Source organism: Balaenoptera physalus (assembly GCF_965194825.1).
Source record: "Balaenoptera physalus genome assembly, chromosome: X".
Taxonomy (NCBI): Eukaryota; Metazoa; Chordata; class Mammalia; order Artiodactyla; family Balaenopteridae; genus Balaenoptera; species Balaenoptera physalus.
Genome location: NC_138903.1, coordinates 108,547,114 through 108,573,365, shown reverse-complemented (window position 1 = coordinate 108,573,365; position 26,252 = coordinate 108,547,114). Strand labels below are relative to the sequence as shown.

At 40.0% G+C, this 26,252-nt stretch overlaps 1 protein-coding gene and 1 long non-coding RNA gene across 6 annotated transcripts in view; one reads left to right on the top strand and one right to left on the bottom strand.

Moving 5' to 3' along the window:
- Nucleotides 1–7,267, bottom strand: part of STAG2 (STAG2 cohesin complex component) — a 117,977-nt gene extending 110,710 nt beyond the window's left edge. The window contains exons 1-2 of one of the 5 annotated variants that reach the window (XM_082446801.1): nt 6,205–6,223; nt 5,782–5,912 (exon numbers count right to left, since the gene is read on the bottom strand). The gene's annotated coding sequence lies outside the window, so the exon portion shown is untranslated. Of the gene's footprint in view, nt 1–5,531; nt 5,593–5,781; nt 5,913–6,204; nt 6,296–6,771 lie in introns of those variants that run through there. The other 4 variants (XM_082446800.1, XM_082446804.1, XM_082446803.1 and 1 more) reach the window with 4 other exon arrangements.
- LOC309652823 overlaps nt 6,355–26,252 on the top strand; it is a 152,248-nt gene continuing 132,350 nt past the window's right edge. Inside the window, exons 1-2 of the long non-coding RNA XR_014258895.1 lie at nt 6,355–6,450; nt 15,472–15,525. This is a non-coding gene — a long non-coding RNA (uncharacterized lncRNA). The remainder of the gene's footprint in view (nt 6,451–15,471; nt 15,526–26,252) is intronic.

Here is a 26,252-nt window from a genome sequence, read left to right as displayed (position 1 = left end):
ACAAAACAATCCCCCTACAGAACCAGAGCAGTGAATTATGAGAGTCACCTAAATTCTCTTTTCAAATCACTCGATAAACATGCTGAATGATTGGGGAACTATTCTCAGACACGTTTAGCTCCATTCTATATAGAGCTTAAATGACAAAAGAAAAAGAAATCAGTGAAACCACTCTATCTACCATAGTATGACCCCCCAAAAATCAAGAATACAATTCAACATATTATCCCATCTAAAAATATATATATATTATTCCACAAACTTTTGTATAATGAGCATACTCAAACAAAACTAAAGCTCAGATTTATTTCAACTATTTCAACTATAAGTATAAAACACAATTTAGACCGTTCATCAGGCAGCAACTCATCTAACCCTACATTAAAAATCTGCATTAACCCTGTACTATACGTGAAAAAAATCTTCATTTTGTAACAATGAAAAGATACATGCTTTCTAGTGATAGATATCCCAAGACCTAACAGAGTTAAGAGAAACTACTGAGTTTAACAAAAAAGTACAAAGGTTTTGAGGCCAGACTAATATGGGTGTGAATTCAGGCTGTCAATTATTATCATGTGACAAGTCATTTATTCTCTGAGAGCCTCAATTTCCCCATCTGTAAAATGACAACCATCTATCTTGCAAGGTAGCAGAGAAGTTTAAACAATACCTGTTAAAACACACAGTACAGTTATTGGCATTTAAAAGTCACTCAAATGGCAACTAAATTAAGAGTTTCTTAGACTATCTCAGGATTCAACAAGTTATAGGTCAAATCCCACTACAACAAATGTTATTCATGCAAAAGTGTAAATAGGACCTACTTTTTCCCCCTCTAACAACATTCAACAGAATTTGAACAATATTTTTTTTTTTTTGCGATCACAAGCTGTTTATATTTACGAGTGTTTGGGTGTTCCTGAAGGATTTAAAGGGATACAGCAGGGAGCCAGTCGCAAAGATTGAACAATATATTTTTATAAAGGAATTTTACCTTTGAGTTGTACATTAGATTATCCAGAGTTTACAGAAATCGCTCTAGTTTGTCTCATCAAGCCTAGTCGTGTATTTTCCAATTAAAATAAAAAAGAACAGACCATCAACATTATTCACCCTCCCCTCATTTGGGGGAGTGGGTGGGGCTTAAGACAATTTCAATAATCTCTAGACTAGACCAACCATATGTAAAGATTTGTTTTCTTCTGGCTAGTACCAAAGATAGAGCTATAGCAAGCGTACATTAAAAATACAGTTCAGGTAGCAGATTACCATAGCTGCTAAAGAGATGTAGTTTTTTTAAAAAATGCACATATACAAAAATTAAGACTCCACCAAGCAACACCACTCATACTGACAAAATATAAAATTTGGTTAAATTAAAGGCAAAGTAGGCAACTCAGGAGACTGAAAAATATCAAGCTGACAATTTTGTTTTCTCACGTATCTTTGGCAAAGAGAACACGCAATAACCGCCACTCATGATAGCCGGAGATATAGAAAATTATTATACAGGAGCAGTACTGAACCACAAATTAAAAGTCCTAAATATGTATCAAATGTAGAAATTACACAAATAAAATACATGTAAAGAACTTTTAAAATAATCTGTATCTTTAAAGTTTCTTCTTTACTCTCTGATAATTAACGGTGTTTCAATATATACTGACACCCATAGATAACTGGGACTATCCCTTGCCTTTGCTATGCTCCCCAACTCCCAAAATAGGTATAGGATAGTGCTCCACTACACAGTAAACTGTTGTGTTCAAGTCTTCGAATAATCTAATAGCGATGTCAAAGTACTAACACAGACCAGTTTTTTTTTTAACATGTGAGACCAAAATGTCACATTAAAGATATGAACCGTATCCCACTGAGATGTAATAGATCACTGTGTCCATCTAATGTAAATTTTAAGCTCGAAAGTTAACTTGCAGCATCAAAAACTGAAGTCTTCCATCTATTACAAAGAACCCAAAGAAGAATATGCTATTCACTGTTTACTCCCTTCCCACACATGACTGTGGGTGGCATCAGTTAAACATGCAGAGTATTAAGCATTACTTAACTGTCCAAGGTGTATTTTCACATCTAACCCTATATTCCCAAAGGATAGTTTGAGCCTGAGCCTGTCCCCCACCCCAACCCACCCATTTTAATTCATAGGTTCTCAGGAGACCACCGACGTCATTAAGGTTCAAAAAGAAAACAATGAAAAAATAATGTATAATTTAATTTCATTAAAATCTTGAGTACTTGGGCTTTTAAAAAAAAATCCTAACTAGACTTCAAAGTTACCAAACTCATAATTTGTTGGTTTAGTAGTTTAGCTCTTGCCTCACAATAAAATAAATCTGAAGTCACAATCCTCAACATTTAAGATTACTCGCATACAAGAGTTCAAAATACATAATCTATCTTCTCTTAACATCCTTCTAAAGCTAAAATGATGAATATGAAATATACAAACAGACTAATATTAACAATTACGAAATGTCTGTCCCCAGCCTAGGGTGGAATTTTTGCTTTAATAATGATTAGGGAACACACTTCGCCAAATACAGAAGTTAAATATCCATTATTTTGGGTTCCCTTTAAAACTCTGACATATGTTCAAAAATACATCTTATAGGGTGCAAAAACCTGCCACTGAACAACACAAAATTGCAGAAAATAAGGCACTTAACTTCAAATGATCTACAAATTCTTTGTAGGAGCAATTTACAAATATACTAATTAAGGAGACCGAGGGTTTTAATGGCAACGCACTTTTACTTTACTGTTGTTGATGGGTAATGGTCAGATGTCCTTAATATAAAACATTAAAATATTTTACATATCAACTTTTAACTATTTACAGCATCAGATGGTTAAAAGTGAGGGGAGGGGAGCTTTAACTCATTTTGTATGTAAACGTTCATTTTCAGATCAATTTTTTAAAAAACCACCCCACCCCCACTGCCTGTCTCTGATACCTTAGGATGCTATAGTTATTTCACAGTGGGAAAGAACAGGTAAGAAGTAGATTTCTTTTCCAATCCTCTTCTCTACCCATTCATTAAACACCAAATACTGAAACTGAATTCAACTCCTACCTCGATCTTCTTACCAGGAATGCTCCCTAGGGCACCCGAATCCCTTCCACTGTCACTTATTCCAACTGCCAAAGCCCCTCCTATTAATAGTAAATCCCTTTCATACTGACTCACTGGAACTCCAACTTAATGAAATAGACACCAAGCAGAATTTACAAAATTTGCTAATGGAATTTTCCTATTTTCAAAGGATTAAAAAAAGAAACTAAAAGTAGAGCACATTCAGACTAAATTACAAACATTTAAAGTTCAACCAATTTATAACCATTTATCTTGCTTATTCTATACTGGTTCAATTTAAATATTTTTTGAGTTTCTAAGTCAGACATTGTGTAATTACTTATACACAAGGCCAAGTTTCCCAGGCAAATAATATGTAAATATAAACTTAAGTCATTACACCAAAATTGCAAGACAATCTGAATGTTTTTCTTCCGAATTTTTTCTGTTTAATTATGGAAACGTTCAAGTACACGCAAAAGTAGAGAGAATAGTACAATGAGCTCTCCTGCACTCATCACCCAGCTACAATCAACTACTCAAGGCCACTTTTGTTTCATCTCTACCTCCCACCTCTCCCCCAATTATCTTCAGAAAAGAATTAAGAGGAAGACACTGTGCTCAGTATGTACAGAGAAAAATCCAAAGATAAAAAAGTATCAAAGACTAGCAAGAAGTCAAGAATCTAACAATGTAACTGTACAGCCACCCTATACAACTCCTTGTTAGGTGGTAAATTTTTTTAAGAATTCGGATTTTGTTTAAAAAAGGGAAATACCCATCTTTAAGAATCTAATAAAGCCAATATGATCCCAAGGACATATTTAAAATTACATCTAAAAGGGTAAATAAGAATATGTGATGAAAATGAACTTAAGCATTTACAATTAGCTTGCATTCACGTAGCACCTTGGCTCAAAACTAAAAAAAAAAAAAAGACTATTTAACATAATGTGTCATAAAATTACAATTCAACCACTTGAAAAACCGCTGAACACTTATGCCTTAACTGGTCCCTCTGATTCCTAATTATAGATTGATATCAGTGTAGAAAAAAACCCAGGCATTTTAACGTAAGTGGTTTAAAATGTTCAAAATTACCCCACCGTTCACTGGAAAACATATGAAATCAAGTCTAAACTACCTGAATTGTATGTCATTAAAGAGAAGTGTATCCACTTTCCAGGGCCGATTTTTTTTTTAATAAGTTCACATATACCCTTAAACGCAACGCGCTAGGCTACAGATAGAATTAGGAGACCGCCTCCTGCTTTTGCTCCTAACCAATACGCAGGGAGAGAAGGTTGGCAGGAAAGTGCTGCGAGGACAGTAACAAACACCAGCAGCTCCCGAGCAGGCCCTGCTAGAGCCAGGAATGACGCACTTCGGTAACCCGACTCTTTCTCCCCTCCACCCCCGCCCCCAGCAGCGGTGCTGACACCGCCAACAGCCCGGAGTAGGAAAAAAGACAACAGAAAAAAGGCAGAGGTTGGACCGCACCAGGTTTCATCAAGAAACCTCGATTATTCCTCTTTCGACACTAACCACTAGGACTAAACAGGAAAAGAAGCTTCGTGCTTAAGCAAGTCCCATCATGGTGGTTTAAGAGTCACTAAATTAAGCTGATAATGAGCCCAATCCACAGAGACAAATACAGGGTGTGGCTGCCGTGAAATACGGCGGTCCGTGGGAGAAAAGGGGTATGGAATTTACACTCCAGTGTGAGGGGAAGATGGGGCTCTACGAGGGGGGGGGAGGGCGGCCCGCGCATTTTAAGGAACCATTTCAAACCAACACGAGCTCTTCGTTTACTTAAATCTAATCGTACACATCAAAAGTTTCTAATAGATATATCACGTAAACTGTAAATAACCATTTAATCAAATACCATGACCCTCAATTAACAAACTACATCCAAGAGAAAGGAGGAGGGGGGGCGGTAGGCAACAACATATAAAACATTTCTAGGCCACGGAAGAGAAAGTCTCACAAACCAGATGAAACTACTAATGCAATATTAAAAATTAAAGCTGAACACTGCAGCACGAAAAATCACACGATAAAACCCATTACAGTTCATGATTAAAAATAAAATGACATATACACCAAGGGGGAGCAGAAACTAAATGTCGAAAGTACAGCGGTTTATAAAAAAAACTGAAGGCAAAACAAGACATTCTCGCGACGGGGGAAAAAGGGGCAGAAATCAACAATACGTTTACGAATGTAGGCCAGAAGAAAATGAGAACGGGGCTCAAAGTTTTGCGGAACTACTTGATGCTGTTTCCCACACCTTCTCTCTCCCATGGCCCATCCGACCCTTTCCGTCCTAAAATCGCCGTCCACAAATCACCGGGTACGTGAGAGAAGAAAAAATAAAGTCGACCCCAAGCAAGAATAAAAGTGTGGAGGGAAAAAGCAGAAGCTGCCTACCTGGGGCAAGGATCAGCTCAGTTCGTGCCTTGAGAAAGACAGTGCGGGTGGGGGTGGGAACGAAAAGCAGCACTAAAACTAAAACAAAAGTGGCGCCAAAACCCCCCAACAAACAGCCTTCCACTCCCGCCCTTCCCCCCTCCTCCCATGCCAGGCAGGCAGGGCCCCCTTCGGGGCAAGGTCTGCACGCGGGGGCCAACACCGCCAGACCCCAACCTATTCAGAAAATTGTTGCCCGAAGAAAACTGACCGAAGTCGGGCCTCGGAAGGGATGGAGAGATCGATGCCAATCGCTTTCCCCGGCAGTTCCCCCACCACGCGCTGGAGATGATGGGGCGGGGGAGAAGCAGAGGGGCCCGTCACATGAATGTTGTTCCCTCTCTAGGAAGGGAGGAAGAGAGGGAGGGAGAGGAGGGAGGGAGGAAAGGAAGGAGGGGAAGGGAGAAGGGAGGGGGCACGAGGGAGGGGTGTGATCAGAGTAGATTTTCCCTCGCCTCCCTCGGTCCGAGGCCCAAATATACACAAGCGAGCCTCCTCGCCTCCCCTCCCCCCTAGGTTCCCAGCACCACCATTTTGCTCTCTTCCTTCCCCTCGCCGCGATGCCGCGCTCTCCCCCACCCCAACCGCGGCCGCCCGGCCTTCCTCCCCCACTACGGCTCGCACCCCACCCCACCTCCAGTTCGGGCTCTCCCAGGCTTAAGAGCCTGCCGGAGAAAAGGCACCTAAATCTAACACTACACCGAGAAGCAGAGCCTCCATCTTGCGCTGCTCCGCGTTCTCCATTTTGGGCCACCCATGGGGGGGGGGGTCTCCGTAGAGGCCCCGAGGGAGAGTGGGGCGAGGGAAGGAAGAGAAAACCTTCAGCGAGGGTAGTCGAAAAGAAGAGTCCTGCGGTAGAAAGCCACTCTAGGAGTAGGAGGTAGGGAGGAAGGGGGGCTGGAAGTTCCTTGGTAGTGCTGAGGGAGCCACTTGGGGGAAGAGGGGAGAAAGAAGGGCTGGGGGTTACGCGGGGACGAGGAGGCTTCTCCCCGCCTTCACTTGACCGCCCGCTCCACGGCGGGCCCCGCTGGAGGCAAAGGAAGAAGAGAGGAAATTAAACGGCAGGAGTGCCCAGTCTCTTTCCCTCCCAACTCCTCTCTCGCGCCCTGTTTCAACCACACGCGCCTCACGGTGGGCCCCGCGCCCTCCGGGTGCCCCTCCAAACTTCTAGAAGCTTCGCCTCCGCCATTTTATAACTTACCTCCCCCCTCAGCGTATACAGAGGCAGCAACGAGACTGTTCGCCTCCCCCACTCCTCCTTCCTTCTTTCTCAGGCCGGGGGCTTCTTCACCCCTGGGCTGGTACAAGATATTTTTCCCTTCCTCTTCTTTACACCCTCGAATTCTACTCAGGGACGGAAGCTCCCGCGGTTCTAGAGCGGTGGGGGGTTTTGAAAGTGGCGGTCGGATCCGGCGGGTTTTTTTTTTTTTCTCTCTCTCTCTCTCTTTTTTTTTTTTTTTTTTTTTTTTTTTTTTTGGTGGCGCTTCGGGATTGTTTGGGGTGTTCGCTCTTCGGCGACTTGGAGGCGAATGGAACGCGCAGGCGCCATCTGTCGGCCGCGAACCCGCGCCCGGCTCCCGTTGGGAGGGAGCGTCATCTAGCGGCAGAGAGTCGCCACTGCAACGCCTGGCCCCCTGCCCTCCCACCCAGCGTCCTCCTCCCAATCTCCAGCCAATCGGGGCCGACTGCCTCCCGGGTTCAGCGTCTCCGACGCCGCCTCCCAACGAGGCGCCCGCAGGGGCGCGCCGCCGAGTGGGGTAAACAAGGTGCCGTGCCCGCGCCTGACTTACTCATTCGTTTAGCAGCGCTTCCGCCGCGCAGCCGGTCGCGCCGCGTTTCCTCTTTCTTTATGGGGGGGGGGGGGTCGAGGGGAGGGCGGTAGGAATGTCCGGAGGAGCCCCTGTGCTGTGGGAAATCGGAAACTGGGCTCGCTGGGGACTCGTGCTTCGGTCCTTTCTGCCCCCCGCGCAGCCCGAGGTGGCAGCCTAGTCGGGCATCACCCTCCGACGTCCACTTCTGTGACAGGCCCCAGCGAGAGGGCCTTCGGCCCTAGATCCCGGACCCTTGCTTCACCGCGCTGCCTACTCCTTCCCACCGAAAGAACTCAACTCGCGTAACTCCGGCACCTGATCCTAAGTGATTTAGGGGGGTTGTTTTTTGAGTTTTTTTGTTTTGTCTTGGTTTGCTTGTTTTTTGCTTCGGGTGTGGAGAGAAAGCGAGCTGATTCTCTACCGGGAAGACCTGGCACTGGAGAAAAAAAAAATTTTTTTTTCTTTATAACACTAGTCCCGTCTCCCAGAAAACGTGGTCTGTCTCTCTCCAGGGTCTAGGAGACTTAGGGAACTGGGCTACTAGGCTAGGCCGGGCGCTGGACCAATTTATTCTCCACTCTTGGGGCGGAGGGGAGGAACAGGACGGAGCGAAGTGGAGGGAAATCGAAATTCGGGCAGAAGGAGTCGAGGAGCACCTACCCGGTGTTTCCCGCCTCCCCCGCTTATCCATAGTCTTCCTGGAAGCGTGGGTGGAGGCGGCCTCGCGACTTCGTTAAGAATTTTGGTTCGTTCTTATCCTGCCTCCTCACCCCTCCCTCAAGGTGTTTGAAATGCGAAAGGATCCCCTATCCCTCCTTCGACCTCAGTTAACTCTCTTTATCCTTCTTATTTATTTTTCTGTTTGTTTCGAATCCAGTGTCCCGGACCTTTGACCGCCGAAAGCTCTCTACGGGGGGGGGGGGAGGGCGGGGCTGTAGGATCAACTCGGGGACGGCTTGTCCTCCGAAGCGCCGCTTTTCCTAGGACGGGAAGAAGTGACCTATTACAGTGTTTCCCTTGCTGTTACAAATTTATACAATAGTGTTTAGTTAATAAGAGCTGTTTGTTTCTGTTTCTTTTTTTTTAATTTTTAGTTAAGCTATTTTAATATTAAATTAGATTTCATTTAGAAGGAAAAAATGTATTTAATAACAAGACAAGTTTTCCAAATGAGAAATAATGCAAGCCCCGTGTAAATCGTGAATTCACCCGATATCGCTTCTAAAACATTCCTAATGCAATATAATGATTATTTTCAATCCTTAAATTATGTCCTTATCACGCCTGTGTCTTAGGATAGGAGAGAAACTCTGTGTTCACAGGTTTTTTAAATTTTTTTCTGCAACTTTAAAAAAGAGTTGTATATTTAATCAACTGAACAATAAAAGTTAAACAGAAACATCTAAATATCAATAACAAGAAATAAAATCTGAGACATTTTTACTTACCTCAGAAACTTTGGGGAGTGGAATACTGTTCAAAATAAATTTCCGTTTCTTTTATAGACCATCTTTGGTAGAATGTTATTCAGTTTTTAACAGATTCAAGTCACAGAATGATGCAGCTAGAACATTAAATAGGGAGTAGTGGAAAATTTACAGTTATATAAGTTAATGCAAAATTCCACTTAAAGTAATAGAAAAATTGGGCTCTGTACCAAATCATTTTACATTAATTTAGTTCAATTGTGCCAATTTAATATCAATTGATATTAAATGATTTCCGTTTTAGTATTAGCTGAAAATTACTGATTTTCTGGTCCAAACATCACATTGATAGTATCTGGTACAAATAGTTTTTCATTTATTTTATAAATTAACAACATTCTCAGCTGATTGTCTATGTAGCAACTGAGACTTCTTTAAACAATTTTATACTTTGAACAAAGTTGAAAAGTTCCTCTGTTTAGTAAACTTACTTTCATTTTGTAAAAAATACCACTGAAGAAAATTAATAAGTGTAACTGGTGTAACATCAGAAATTTTATAGCAAATATATACCAATATTTGAGAATGTTTCACAGTAGCCCCTCTTTTTTTCTAGAGTTCATTCAAAAAATATTTTTTAAACTGTCAATATGTGCAGACCACAGTGCTGTGTGCCCCAGTCCTATCTGAGAAGTGGAATTTATTTCCTAGGGTACTGAAAGACCAAGAGTACACCCTTAGAATTTGAGGACAAAGTGAGAAAATGTCATCAAGTGAACTATGTAACTGATGTAAAATAAGCTTTAATCTTAATTATTTGTAGCATGTCCTTCATGAGATAATATTGTAACGGCAGACGCTTTTGGTGCCTGATAAGAAATACTGAGAAAGTAAAGTTGAATAGTTAGAATATTTGATACTGTGTAAGGGGCAAGACAGTATTTGATGCAAAAATATTTTGTTATTTAGAAATGCGTACCCCACTGTGTAGCAGAGATGATCCTCCAATCTTACCACAGTCTGAATAAAGCATCCCACAATTCTCTTTGCTCTGACTCCATGTAAATGGAGCAAGCTTCTGATTATAATTAAGTTTTCCAGATAGTCTCTTACTTTACGCAGCATACATATATTTTTTTTTTACTGTTTTTTTTTAAGTATTTATTTATTTATTTATGGCTGTGTTGGGTCTTCGTTTCTGTGCGAGGGCTTTCTCTAGTTGCGGCGAGCAGGGGCCACTCTTCATCGCGGTGCACGGGCCTCTCACTATCGCGGCCTCTATTGTTGTGGAGCACAGGCTCCAGACGCGCAGGCTCAGTAATTGTGGCTCACGAGACCAGCTGCTCCGCGGCACGTGGGATCTTCCCAGACCAGGGCTCGAACCCGTGTCCCCTGCATTGGCAGGCAGACTCTCAACCACTGCGCCACCAGGGAAGCCCTATATTTTTTGTTTTCTAACACCATTCTGTATGTTACCTAAAATCCAGAAGCCTAAAGATGAATATGTTTGAGTCCACAGAAATTTAAAATTATGTATATCAAAATACCATAAACAAAGTCAAAAGATAAACTGTAAGTTGTGAGGAAATATTTGCTACATGAATGAAAGAGGCTCATTTCCTTATATACAAAGAACTCTCACAAATCAATAAGATAAAAATACTCCAGTAGAAAACTGAACAAAGGATATAAACTGTCAACTTATTGGACAAGAAATGCACATGGCTAGTAAATATATAAAATATATAAAATAGTGCTCAACTTCATTCACCACTAAGACATGCAAATTAAATACCACTTTTACCAGATTGGCAAGAGATTAAAAAAATTTTTTTTAATTTATCTATTTATTTATTTATTTTTGGCTGTGTTGGGTCTTCATTGCTGCACGCGGGCTTTCTCTAGTTGTGGTGATCAGGGGCCACTGTTCGTTGCGGTGTGCAAGCTTCTCATTGCGGTGGCTTCTCTTGTTGGAGAGCATGGGCTCTAGGCGCGCAGGTTTCAGTAGTTGTGGCACACGGGCTTCAGTAGTTGTGGGTTCACGGGCTCTAGAGCGCAGGCTCAGTAATTGTGGTGCACGGGCTTAGTTGCTCCGCGGCATGTGGGATCTTCCCGGACCAGGGCTCGAACCCGTGTCCCCTGCGTTAGCAGGCAGATTCTTAACCACTGCACCACCAAGGAAGCCCTTAAATTCTGATAATACTCAGTGTTGGTGAGGAACTAAGAATTCTTATATACCATTGGTGGGAGTGTAAATTGTTTAAAAAAAAAGTGTCATAACATGAAAAATTGACCTAGCATTTCCATTTCTAGGAATCTATCATACAGAGATGCTCATGCAAATTATACAGAGATTATGTAGAAGATTTTCATTATAGCTTTGTAATAAAGAGAAACTGACAATGATAGAAATGGCGTCATTAGGGGACTGGTTAAGGAAATTGTGATACATCCATACAATAGGGTTTTATGCCCACCATTAAGGCAATTAAGTATGTATTTATCTACTGATACACAAATATGTCTAGGATGGGTTAAGTGGAAAAAAAATCAAGTTGCAAATAGCTTGTATAGTATGATCCCATTTGTGAATATGTGTACTTAACAAACACATATATGTGCTTGTATAGGCATAAAACATTCCTGAAGAACATACAGGAAACCTAACAGGTTATCAATACCTCTCAGGAAATAGGTGGTACAGGGTTCCAGGGCTTATTATAATTTAACTTTTCACTTTATACATTGTTATGTTAATTTTATTTTATTTATTTATTTACTTTTTACAGTGAGCATGTATTACTTAGGTAATCTTTAAGATCTTGTACTCGTTACTCCAGACAACAGTTTGGCAGTTTCTTATAAAGTGAAGCATACAGGGCTTCCCTGGTGGCTCAGTGGTTAAGAATCTGCCTGCCAATGCAGGGGACACGGGTTCGAGCCCTGGTCTGGGAAGATCCCACATGCCGCCGAGCAACTAAGCCCATGCGCCACAGCTACGGAGGCTGCGCTCTAGAGCCCGGGAGGCACAACTACAGAAGCCCGCACACCTAAGAGCCCGTGCTCCACAACAAGAGAAGCCACTGCAATGAGAAGCCGGCGCACCACAGCAAAGAGTAGCCCCCGCTTGCCGCAACTAGAGAAAGCCCATGCACGGCAACAAAGACCCAACTCAGCCATAAATAAATAAATAAATAAATTTTAAAAAAATAAATAAACATACACTTACCCTATGACCAGCAATCTTACTCCTGACCATTTATCCCAGAGAAATGAAAACTTATGTTTACACAAAAACCTGTACATAAATGCTCATGGCAAATGTACTTTAAATGGCCAAAATCAAGAAATAGTCCAAATGTCTATAAACTGGTAAATGGCTAAACAAACTATGGTACATTTATACCATGGAATACTACTCAACAATGAAAAGGAGCTATTGATACATGCAACAACTGAGATGGACCTCAAGGGCATTATGCTGAGTGGAAAAAGCCAATCTCAAAGAGCCACACAGTATGATTCCACTGTATAAATTCTCAGAATGATAAAATGATAGTGATGGAGAACAGATTCGTGGTTTCCAATGGTTAGGGTTGGGGAAAGGGTGTAACTATTAAGGAGTAATGGGAGAGAGTTTCTTTGTAGCGATGGAACAGTTGTGTATCCTGTTTGTGGTGATGTTAACTTAAATCTACACATGTGATAAAATTTTATAGAACTTGGGACTTCTCTGGCAGTCCAGTGGTTAATACTCCTCACTTCCAATGCAGGGGGGCGGGTTCGATCCCTGGTCGGGGAACTAAGATCTCACATGACCCGCAGCATGGCCAAAAAAAAAATAATTTTATTGAACTACACACAGACACACACACACACACACACACACACAGACACACACACACACGACTGTATGAAAAAACTGGTGAAATCCAAATAATGTCTGTACTTGAGTTAATAGTATTGTATCAATGTCAATTTCCTGGGTTTGACATCATACTGTGGTTATGTAAGCTGTTATCGTTGGGAAAAGCTGTGTGAAGGGTACATGGAATTCTCTGTATTATTTTTGCAACTTCTTGTAAGTTCTAAACTATTTCAAAATAAAAAGTTGTAATAAAAAATTTAATGCTGGTAATAAAAGAAAAAATCTCTGGTTAGTAGAAAGGTAATTACTCCATTATAAATTAATAGATTGAATTTCTCATATACAAATCAACTTCTTGTGAACTGAGGTATAATGACAATTTCTGGAATCCTTATCAATATTCTATGAACTTATATGATTAAGGGCTTGATACTTTGATACTCAGGAGAAGACTGTGGACTGTGGTGTCAACAGGAACTAGACATACCAATAAGCCTTATCTAAAATGAATAGCTGGTACCTACTGAGACATCTCAAATGTTATGTTACTGAATTTGCTGATTTTTTTTCTTACTTTGAATAACATACAATATTTCCAGTATCAGTTAATGGAACTGAAGCTATATCTTTATACGAGAGATTCAATCTCTCACATCCAACCCTTCCTACTTCTCGTCTGAGCTGCAATAATAGTCCTATGCCCAGTTTCTTTTGCATCCAATCCAATCCTGATTAGAATACTCTACCTTACTTCCTTACTTTTATGCTTACTTACTTGCTTCTTTCTTCCTCCCTTACTTACTCTAACTCATTCACTTACATATTCTCTTATTGGCTCACCTGGCCAACAATGCTCCGCAAACACTAATGTGCTTAAGAATTACCTGGGAATCTTGCTAAAATGCAAATTCTGATTCAATGAGCCTGAGGCTAGGGCGGTACCTCAGAGTCTGCATTTCTGACAAACTCCCAGTTCGTGCCCAGCCCACGCTGCTGGTCTAAAGTCCACACTTTGAGTGTGAGGGCCTGAGGACCAAAGTACAAACTCTTTAGGGTAGTTTTTAGTGCCTTCCACAGAGTCTTCTCCAAATCTCATCACTCATAACTGTGAACTTTGCAGTGTCTGTATGGGTCACTGTTGTATCCCCAGTGCTTAGTATTGAGCCTGAAACAAGATAGGTGCTCAAAAAACATTAGATGGATGATTGAAGGAATGAATGACTGAACTAAACAACAATTCCCTGCTCATATACCGTACATTCTAAGCAAACTAAATTACTTCCCATTTTCCTAGAACTTTCCCACGTATACCTTTTCTCTCACTATTTTCTCTCCTTTCCTAAGATTTGCCCCCATTCAAATTCTCTTCATCATTTTTGTTTTTTTGTTTTGTTTTTTGCTTTTTTTTGGCTGCACCTCATAGCTTGTGGGATCTTAGTTCCCCAACCAGGGATCGAACCTGTGCCTGAGGCAGTGAAAGCACAGTCTTACCAATGGACCACCAGGGAATTCCCAAATTCTCTTCATCTTTAAATGCCCAGTTTAAAGGAGAAAAATCTCCATAAAGCCTTCCCCGATGTCCCAGTACGGAAATGATCTCTCTCATTTTGCAAGCCTCCTCCCTACCAGATTTTGAATGCCTTGCAAATAATAACGATAGTGTTCATGTTTTGTTCACATTTGCTATAACCACCATGCCTAGCACAAATGTTAGCATATAGTAGAAAATCAATGTTTATATTAAACTGAAATGGGAGAATAAAAGAATTATCTAGATCAACACTATGTATTAGAACTTTTTGCAATGATGGCAAGTTCATAATCTGTGCGGTCCAGTATGGTAGCCACAAGTAGCTACTGAGCACATGAAATGTGGCTAGTACAACTGAGGAACTGAATTTCTTTTATTTAATTAAAATGTAAATGGCCAAATGTGGCTAGTGGCTACATATTGGACCATGGCTATCTAGATAATTGTAGTTACAATTGTTCTTCATTCAGCAGTATTTACTGAGTACCTCTGATGTGCCAGACACAAAATAGGCTAGGAGCTGATGATACAAACATGAATAATTCATGGTCCTTGACCTCAAAGAGCTTGCAACCTATTAAGAAAAGACAGGATCAAATAAATCCAATCAAGTGTTAGAGGTGCTATTATAGAAGATTGACAAAGTAGAATGTGTGTACAAAGGTGAATATGGGCAGGAGTCAGAAGAGGGTTTGTAAGCAAAGTAAGAGTAGTATTCATCAGGTAAACAAAAGATAAAAAGCTTTGCCCAGGGAGGAGGGCAAACAAAGGCATGGAAGTCAAAGCAGAGAGACCCTCTCCTGGAACTACAAGTAGTTCGTTTGATTTACACCTAGGAATTGGAAGGCAGAGAGCTCTATTAAAAGGAGAGCTGGAGAAGTTTGTGCTGGAGTCATAGGCAGGAGCCCAGTCCCAGAGGGTCCTTGGAATGCCTTGCTAAGGAAGGAGCCGGGTATCCCACAGGCCATGGGAAGACATGGAAGCCACCTGCTCATTTTGACATTTTAGAAAGATGTCTCTGGAAGACAGATTGGAAAGGGTTAGACAGTCTGAGAGGTGATGGGGCTTGGACTAAATAAGCAGTGGCAGTGAAAATGTAGTCAGGATTTAGATAGGGTATATGTGCTTTTTAGCTTGAAATAAGATGATAATTACAGTGAACATCTTTGTTTTGTCTTTATTTGACAATCCATTCGATTTTCCTCTTTTTTCTTTTCTTTCTTTTTTCTTTTTTCTTTTCTTTTCTTTTCCTTTTCGCATACAGAGACACAGCCTTCACTGAATGGCCAGATCTCCATGGAAGCAAAATCGAAACGTGGTATGACTATCTGGAAATTTCAAGGAAAAAACTACTTTCTGCTTAAATCATTTGAGAAACAGTAGCCAAAATAACTCATTCCTATCAGCAGCTAATACTTTCATCACTTAATGCTGCCACTGATCCTAGCTATTTGTATTAAGTAGTGAAACATATCATAGGATTTGTTTACGTAGACAGATGACATTTGCCTTATTTTTTGAGCGCCAACATTTAATAAACAACAACAAAAAAGACATCATGGCACAGGCAGACCTATCAACTCAAACTTATGGATTACTTTAAGGGTCCTATTGTGATGCAGGATTTTTCAATATGTTCAAGAGACATTTATCATTTCAAATCCATATGCATTTAATGGTTACATTATTTTTCATTTTGTTTGTTGCCGTTGTGGAACTGTTGCTGGGTATTCACTTTTATAGAAATAGCAATTTTTGGAAGCAGTAGCATTGTTGTTAGCAGAACAACACACCAACACACCCACCCCAAATAAACATTTTTAGCTATTTCCCTATATTGCAGAAAGTGATTTGGTTAAATTTAGCATTGCCCAGGGACTTCCCTGGTGGTCCAGTGGCTAAGACCCCGTGCTCCCAATGCAGGGGGCCCGAGGTTGATCCCTGGTCAGGGAACTAGATCCCACATGCCGCAACTAAAGATCCCTAAAGATCCCACGAGCCACAACTAAGACCCAGCGCAGCCAAATAAATAAATAAATATTTAAAATAAATAAATAAATGAATAAATTTAGCATTGCCCAGAACCTCCAATAAGACTCTCTTTTATTGGCATGCATGCAAATTTATAAAGCCAAGGTCATATTAGTAGCTAAGAGGGACACTAACTTTAATAGCAACAAAGGCGACTCCTTGAATTTAAGTGCAGTATTTCTTACTAGTAACTACCAATATTAAGTAAAATTCAAATTCTAGAACCACTGTCAACATTTGATGTCTATCATTGGTAGCAAGTTTACTGTTATATGCTGATAGCACTTCTAATGTTAGACTCTAGAAATTAATGCTAGAATTGCTTGTGGAAAGATTAAGAGGTGTGAAGAAAGGATGAAGGGAAATTTGCAAAGTGGAAGAGGGCTAGAGATAGAAACTTGGGAGAAAATACATTTTATCCCCAAAATATAGACAATACTGGATTAGATTCTGGACCAAACCTTTTTTTTTCTCTTTTTAAGCTATAAAGGGCATTATTGGGGCAATTGGCAACATTGAATACAGTCTAGTAGAGTATATAATAATTCTGTAGCAGTGTTAATTTCCTAATTTTGATAATTGTATTGTAGTTACTTAAGTGGATGTCTTTATTCTTAAGAGATACATACACACTGGAGTACTTAAGGATAAAAGGGGCATTACGTCCGCAACTTATACTCAAATGGTTCAGAAAGAAAGGTAAATACATTCTTTATATACACGTTATATATTATGGTAGCATGCTAGAACCTGCCAGCACCAGCTCCCTAGAGCTGATTGTATACATGTCTTCCCAGCTCCAGTTAGTGACCTCACAGTGAGAGCTTGAAATCAGCCATGGTGAGAGCATTTACACCATGAAAATCAGCAAATGCTATAGATCAGGGCTGTTTTTTCCCCTGGAGAGCCAATTGTTAAAACATATTTGCCATGGATCAAAATCAAAGATAACGTCTAGATTCATGAAATTTTTCTGTTATTATAATTTGCTTTTAACCTGAGTTGATACATTCAAAAAGATCTAGTGCTGCTAAATACTCAATAATAATAATAATAATAATAATAATATTTCTAATATGTCATCCTCTAATCACCTGAAAATATCTTTCAAACTTATCTTCCAAAAAAAGTAGGTAAATATATACATTATCTTAGTTTTGTAGTTATTTATTGTATACTGTAAACTAAAAGCGATCACATATCTAACAGTAGAAATCAATTTAGTTATGCCCAAACACTGCTTGCCTCCCAAGCGTCTGAATTCTTCCTGGCACTTTGTGAAGCCTCATGTCTTCCATAAGGTCTCTCTTGAATACCACATTCCACATTGGTCCCTTCCTTACCGTTCATAGAACTGTGTGGAAGGTACATAGAAGAGCATCCAGACTACCCCTCTCGTTTGTCAGAGGAGAAACTGAAGACCAAGAGACTCACGTCCCCAGTATAACACAATGTCCGGTGACAGAGTGAGGAGCACACCGTCCTCCTCTCTTCCCCAAACCCTGAGCTATTTCTCTCCGCCACTAGAGCACACACTTGCCAGACCAGACTTAAATATTAGATCATAGTCTTCTGCTTCCTGGCCAAACTTAGTATGCTTACTCCCTCCGAGAGTAGGAACATCTGTCTAGCACAGTAGATGCTCAATGAATAAAATTTGGCGCTCAATAAGCACTTGATATATCCATTAGTTTGGAATGCCTTTCGCGTACTCTTTTTTTTTTCAAAGATGCCTTTTGATTTATTTACGAAGCTATAAAACCTGACATGTATTTTCTTAGAGCTGTAAATGAAGAGCTGGCTACCAACAATGAAAGTAGATGACTTGTTTCCCAGAGGGTGGGACATCCAAATGTCTAGGTGCCGAATTATAAAATGAGATCGGCCTTGGAATCTTTATTGAGGTTTTATTCTTTGAGATTTAAATATGGTTTATAGAACACTTTGAGAATCAATTTAAAGTCACTTTACAGGGCAAAACATTATAGCCATTTAGGTATTCTTAAAGGAGAAGTGTATTAATTAGTAGCACAAGAAAATGCAAAAACTAATGGCTATCAGAAGTTGTCTGTCCCTATTTATAAAACATAACACTTTCTTACAATCTTCAGAAAGAGAAAATGATAAAATTTGAATACATTTTCAAAAGGACTACCAGATGGAACTTAATGAGGTTAGTAGTCTAAGATCCCAATCATCGGAGACTTTTAACTGGGGTATTTATTCCTTTATGAGTTGTTGAAACATTCTTAAGGTTTACAGCCTACCATTCAGTAAGTTAAGACCAATAAAACAGCCACTTGACCAATTCAGTCGTTTCCCAAGAAGAAATAACAAAACAGAGTTTGAAAAGACATTCATTAGTTACAACTGTTGTGACATAGACCTCAAAACCTTTGAAGTATAGTGATCAGATTTTTTTATACATAGTAGAAAAATTGTGTGCTGTTTGATTTGAGGTCAGGTTCTATCCTTCAATTTGCAGATAACAGTATGTTAAAAATAAAAGGCAATCAAAAATTAATTAATGAGGGACTTCCCTGGTGGTCCAGTGGTAAAGAATCCGCCCTCCAATGCAGGGGACGTGGGTTCAATCCCTGGTTGGGGAACTTAAGATCCCACATGCCGCGGGGCAACTAGGCCCATGTACCTCAACAAGAGGGCCTGTGTGCCACAAGCTACGGAGCCCACGCGCCCTGGAGCCCTCATGCCACAACTAGAGAAGACAAAACCCGCACACCACAACTAGACAGAAGCCTGCACCACAACAAAGAGCCTGTGCCACAACGAAAGATCCCACATGCTGCAACTAAGACCCAACGCAGCCAAAAAAATAAAGAAAAATTTAAAAATTAATTAATGAGACCAGTATTTGCTGTCGTGCCATCATTATTTCAACCAAATTGTGATTTTGATGCTCAAGAGGATAGCTGCAAATGTTTAGAAAGTCACAAGCACTGTTGATTTTGAAGACACTGGAATGGATAAAACACATACATAGTTCCTTTGCCTGTGAAAAAGAAATCAGAGCCATATTTCCTAAAAATGTATCTTTCTAGAAATAGTTAATTAAAAATGGAGAAATCTAAAGAAATTCTCTCATATATGTACACAAGAAGACACGTACAGGCTTCCCTGGTGGTGCAGTGGTTAAGAATCCGCCTGCCAATGCAGAGGACATGGGTTCATGCCCTGGTCCGGAGGATCCCCATGCCACGGAGCAACTAAGCCCGTGCGCCACAACTACTGAGCCTGCGCTCTAGAGCCCGTGAGCCAAAACTACTGAGCCTGCGTGCCACAACTACTGAAGCCCGCGTGCCTAGAGCCCGTGCTCCACAACAAGAGAGGCCACCGTGATGAGAAGCCCGTGCACTGCAACGAAGAGTGGCCCCCATTTGCCGCAACTAGAGAAGGCCCGTGTGCAGCAACAAAGACCCGACACAGCCAAAAATATAAATAAATAAATAAATAATTTTTTTTTTTTTAAAAGACACGTACAAGGATGTTCATTGCCGCACTTTTTATAATGGAAACAACCTAAATGTCCATCACAAAAGAGTAGATGTATTGCAGTATATTCATATGATAGAATACTATGCAGTGGTGAAAATGAACTAATGCTACATGTATCAACATGGATAAATCTCAAAAATGTTATGTTGAAAAAAGCAAGGTGCAGAATAATACTAACACATCATGCTTAGTTTATTATGTTCTAAGTGCTTTGTATGGTATCAACTCATTTAGTCTTTAAAACAACCTTACATTGTAGGTATTATTATGAATTTCCATTTTATAAATGAGAAAAATGAGGCACAGAGAGATTAAGTAATTTGTCCAAGGTCGCACAGCTGGTAACATGTACAGCAGATATTCTAGACTACCTTTGGCTCCAATGTTTGTGCTCTTATTCACTGCACTATACTACCTCTACTACTGATTGTATGATACCATTTAATAAAGCTTAAAATATGCAAAACGATGTTCTATACAGTTTATGGATAGACACATATGTGGTAAAAATATGAAAACATGCATGGAAATGAAAGGCATCAAATCCACAAATGTGGCTCCTTCTGAGAAAGGGAGACGGTAAATGAATGGAGGCAGGAAACTTCAGCTATATCCATAAAGTCTTATTTCTTTAAAAAAAAAGATCTTCAGTAAATATGGGAAACATTTAAGATTTGACAATGCTGGGTAGTGAGTACAATGAAGCTTATATTATTCTCTATGAAGCTTATTATATTATTCTCTCTCTATATCTTTATTTGTAAAACATTTCATAATTTTTAAAACAGAAGTTTTAAGCAGAAGAAATGAAAAGGTATATTATAAAGCCAGAGTATGTGTCTTGGATCTCCAATGTACTAAACAATTCTTATTGTAGTTTTAAATATTTATACAAATAATGCAAAATAAAGATTCTGTGAAATTCAGAAACCCTTTTTCATTTCAGTTGAAATGCACTTGGATATTTAATAAAAGCTCAGTGATACAATCTAAAAAAATTAGTTTCTACAGATAAAAGTAATGTAACTTCACAATAAAATATTATTAGCATACATTCATAAGCACAACATATACAGTATCTTGAGAGACCATGTCCAAATTCAAACCAGAAGTCCACATAACCATTTTGGAATACAATACTGTTGTTTATACATTTAAATTACATTGTTTAAAGAAAGTTGTACTTAATCAAGGAAAAGGAAGGATTCTGAAAACAGCTTTCAGAAGTATCCTGATAAAAGATCAGGTTTGAAAAGATGCATAATTCTGTTTGAATAATAGGACATTTTATTTGTGTAACAACTAATCCCACGTTTTAATTTAAAGGTCAAGTCATTGATTTGGAGCGAGACAGAGGAGAAGAGAGACTGTTCTATCTCCCTGTTTATAGACATTCAGGTAGTTACAGGAGACCTCCTAAAATCTAAGATGAGGTAACTTTCTCTTAATTTGGTGGAAAGGGGGTTTCTGGTTTTGTTGACAACAGAAAGAAACACTTTTATTCTTATTTTCCCCTCTTTAGTAAAACAGAAAATCCCACAGATTTCATGTCAATATCTCTTCCCCTAGAAACACAGACAACAAAGTCAAGAGAGCGGATATTTTATAAATATTCGTGTAGTTTTTTCCCCCTTTTAATTTTTTTTCTGCCTTCCTCTTACTTACACATTTCAAAGCACATTTTTCCTGTCCAGAAGAATTATCCCCATCCTTTAACCTGGGAGTGAGAGGAATTTTCCACTGCAGATGTTGTTGTCTAGCTACTGTGCCCATGAATTATGTTTCTGAAGCATTGATTGTCAATGATTTCCAAAGCAGTATTCACTCCACACTCTGGGGGTCAGACAACTTTTAGCACATCCTCAAAACTTGAAAGGAACATGGGGTTAATTACCATGTTTATGAGACATTTGTTGCCTCCTCTTTCTTCCTGTATGTGTGTGAGCTCACCCCTTTGGTGTGGAAGATCTGAGAAAAGAAGGTGAGAAGGAAAAATCAAAAAATGATAATACCTTTAATTTCTAACAAGGAGCTCCAAATACTGTTATTTTATAATGTTGCATTTGTCTTTGCAAGTGTGAACTGTGATGGGGGAGCTAAGGGGAAGGACTGTGCCCATCATTTAACCTTTCAGTTTCATTATCTGTTAACTGGGAATAATAATACAGGCTTGACATACTTTGGTTCTTTGAAGATACATTTAATAATAAATGTAATAAATGAATATTCTCCTTTTTAAAAATCAGGACATTAAAAAGATAAAGGTGGGAATTCCCTGGTGGTGCAGTGGATAAGACTCCGTGCTCCCAATGCAGGGGGCCAGGGTTTGATCCCTGGTCAGGGAACTAGATCCCACATTCATGCCGCAACTAAGAGCTCTCATGCCACAACTAAGGAGCCCACATGCTGCAACTAAGGAGCCCGCCTGCTGCAACTAATACCCCGCACAACCAAATAAATAAATAAGTAAATATTTAAAAAGAAAAAAGATAAAGGTACAATCCTTGCATTAATAAGTATTCTCCAGAGAAACAGAACCTACAGGATCCATATCTGTATCCATAGCTATATCTATAATCTATATCTATATCTATATCTATATCTATATCTATGTGTGTGTGGAGAGAGAGAGAGAGAGAGATTGATTATAAGGAATTGGCTCAACACAATTATGGAGGCTGAGAAATCCCAAGATCTGCTGTTGGAAAGCTAGAAACTCAGGAGAGCCAACAGTCTAGTTCCAATTCGAGAGCGAACAGGCTTGGAGACCCAAGAAGAGCTGATGTTTCAGTTTGAGCAGCTCAAACAATCAGGCAGCAGGGAGGGTCAGCCTTTTTATTCTATTCAGGCCTTCAACTGATTGGATGAGGACTGCCCATGTTAGAGAGGGCAATCTGCTTGACTCAGTCTACCAATTCAAATGTTAATCTCACCCCAAAACATCCTCACAGACACACCCAGAATAACCTTAGACCAAATAACTAGCAACCCCATGGCCTGCTCAAGTTGACACGTAAAACTGATTATCACAGTCCCCTTGGCCACCTCCCCAACTTGCTCCCCTCCCTTCTTCCCATAGATAACTATTTTTGAGTTTGATGCTCATTCTTCCAGATAAATCTTTTAAATACTTCTACCTAAATAGGTAGAGAAAAATACATAGTATTGTACTGTAGTATTTGACATAAATGGTATCAGATCATACATATCCTTTTGTGGCTTGTGGTTGTCATTCACGTATGTTTTTTGTTTTTGTTTTTTTTTTAATTTATTTTTGGCTGCGTTGGGTCTTCATTGCTGCGCACGGGCTTTCTCTAGTTGCGGCGAGCGGGGGCTACTTTTCGTTGCGGTGCATGGCTTCCCATTGCAGTGGCTTCTCTTGTTGCGGAGCACAGGCTCTAAGTGCACGGGCTTCAGTAGTTGTGGCACACAGGCTCAGTAGTTGTGGCACACTGGCTTAGTTGCTCCATGGCATGTGGGATCTTCCCGGACTAGGGCTCGAACCCGTGTCCCCTGCATTGGCAGGTGGATTCTTAACCACTGAGCCACCAGGGAAGTCCAGTAATTCTTTTGATGGGAGAGAACTAAACTAGCTTAATGAAAACTGATTGTAAAGTTTTAAGCTAGTCTTTTTGGTTTGTGTGTAATCTTATGAATTGATGCTTTTTGATAAAGATTCTTGAGGTAGAGATGGTATGGCAAGAGGCCAGCTCTCCACCCAAACAGGGCTTTTCAGAGTGGCTGTACTTTAGAAAGAATCAACTTAATTCTGGATCCAGAACTCATTTCTGCATATCCAGGACCTAATTTTTTCAGTGAACCCATCGTGATACCGTGTTTCCAATATCCAAGTACTGTTGAAGCCACCTCAGGTATAAGTAGGTAGATTCTTCTTATTTTACATTTTCCAGAGTACTTCATGTTCTTTTTACAAAAATTTCTTCTCAAAGTCTTTGGGATCACACCAGATTATTTGAGCCTTTTGATGGCTGTGACTCCTAAATTAGGTTGTCGTTCATAAATATGAGCTTTGTTTTTTCAGAGCTCACAAACCAAAATACTAATTTTTAAATTGGTTTTTAGACCTGGGTATAAGTGAACAAACCCCCTCATTCTATAAGTAGGTACTATTATCCCTGTTTTACAGATATGGAAACTGAGGCTCAGAGAGGTTAAGGGAATTTCCCCCGGGTCACAAAGCTCTGAAATGGTCGAGCCAGGATTCAGCCCCAGGTCTGGTTGACTTCAAGTCCAGTGCTTTTTCCACAGTATACTGCAGGTTTTCATGACATATTTTCTTTCTCTATCCCCAACTCACTTTGCAACAATATGTATGTATATATTTGAGGCATGTAAAAGGTCAAGTAGATAACAAGTAAAGCTACCATTTATTGTCCACCCATTCTATGTCAAGCACTGGGCTAGGCATGGTACCTTATCTGTAAAACCTCATAACATCCTTCTAAGGTAGATATTATGATCTCCATATTACAGTTGAGAAAACTGAGGTTCAGAGTTTAAATGACTTTCACAGAGAGTGCCACGGCAGGATTCAAACTCATATCTATTAGGGTGCAAAATGTATGTACTTTCTACTACAACCAAGACCTTTCAGTATATTATTGTATTATATTTCTATGTATTATTAATATCTTTATTCTGGTCAAGCTTATATCTTTCTTAGGCAGCCTTTGTGTCCCTCTCTAGCTTCCCTTAATAGTAGGTTTCATTTCATGTCTTACCTTAATGGGGAGGAGTTGAAGGAAGAATTAAACTCTTACTGTTATCTAGTGCCTTTTTTATTAGACTGTTGCATATTTTTTCTTAATAAAATTATTTTGCTTGCATTTTTTAAACTGCTGACAGAACATCAGTAAACAGAAAATTTATCACCTGTGAACAATTCTCTGTTCTTTTCCTTAATATAATTTGGGTCTTTATCAAAGTATGTTTCTAGTTCTATAAGCATTTTTTTATCTTTAAAAAATGGCTAAAACAACAGAGCAAGAAGAATCACTCATAAATTTCAGGAGTCATTCATTCGTTCATTTGTCCACCCATCCATTCAACTCATATTTTTAGAGTGCCTATTATGTGGCAGGCACTATGTTATTTTCTGAGGATAAAAAGATAAATGTGACATAATTTCTCTTCTCGAGAAACTCACAATCAGTGGGGGAGACCTATAGGTAAATTGACAGTTACAGTACAGAGTGATGAGTGCTGTGCCTGAGCGAGAAAATAGTATAGTGCTTTCAATAGTAGATCCTTGGGCCACCTGGGTTCATATCCTGGCTCCCTCATTTACTAGCTGTCACTATAAGAATCTACTTCATACAGCTGATACAAGAATTGAGTTATTCACGTGAGTGATCAATAAATAGTATTATTCTGATAGCCATAAGCACTGGGTGATATTGCAACACAGAAAAGGGGCACCTAACCCAGATTGAGAGGGGGGTCTGGGCAGCAGTCCTAGAGATTGAGTCTTGAAAGAAAACTGGGAGTTACCCAAGCAGAGAAGGGGACAATGGTTTTTGACACAGAGTCTAGCATGGGCAAAGGCACCAAGACATAAGGGGATACGGCATGAGTCGAGGAACGACAAGAAGTATAGTATTGCTGAAATATAAAGGACAAGGGCAGGGGGGCAGTAGAGTGAGATTAGACAGGGACCAAATTGTGGAGGGACCTTGTAATCAGTGCCAAAGAGTTTGAACTTAATCTTGAGAGTGATAGAAATCCATGAAGGCTTATAATGAGGGGGCTAACATCAGCAGATGATTCTGGTGGAATCATGGACGATGGACAAGGGGGCAAGACTAGTATCAGGGAAACTTGTTAATAGGCTGTGACAATAGGTCAAAGGAGAAATGATGAGGGAGGCCCTGGACTAAAGCTATGGCAGTGTAGATAGGAGCATGGGACAGAGTCAAGAGATATTTAGGAATTGTAAGAAGTAGCAGCACTTAGAGGCCATTTGGATAAGGTAGGTAGAATATGTGAATCCTTATTTCTACCATTCACCCAGATAGGAAATATAGGAGAAGCAGTTTGGGGAGAGATTTTCTTTTTCTTTTTTTTTTTAAATAAATTTATTTATTTATTTATTTATTTATTTTTGGCTGTGTTGGGTCTTCATTGCTGCATGTGGGCTTGTTGCGGTGCACAGACTTCTCATTGTGGTGGCTTCTCTTGTTGTGGAACATGGGCTCTAGGTGCACGGGCTTCAGTAGTTGTGGCACACGGACTCAGTAGCTGTGGCTTGCGGACTCCAGAGCAAAGACTCGGTAGTTGTGGCACACGGGCTTAGGTGCTCCGCGGCATGTGGGATCTTCCCCGACCAGGGCTCAAACCCGTGTCCCCTGCATTGGCAGGCGGATTCTTAACCACTGCTCCACCAGGGAAGTCCGGGAGAGATTTTCTTGACTTCAGTTCTGAATGCTTGCAAAATAAAATCTAAATTTCTTAGTACGGCATTCAAGGTCCCCCACGATCTGG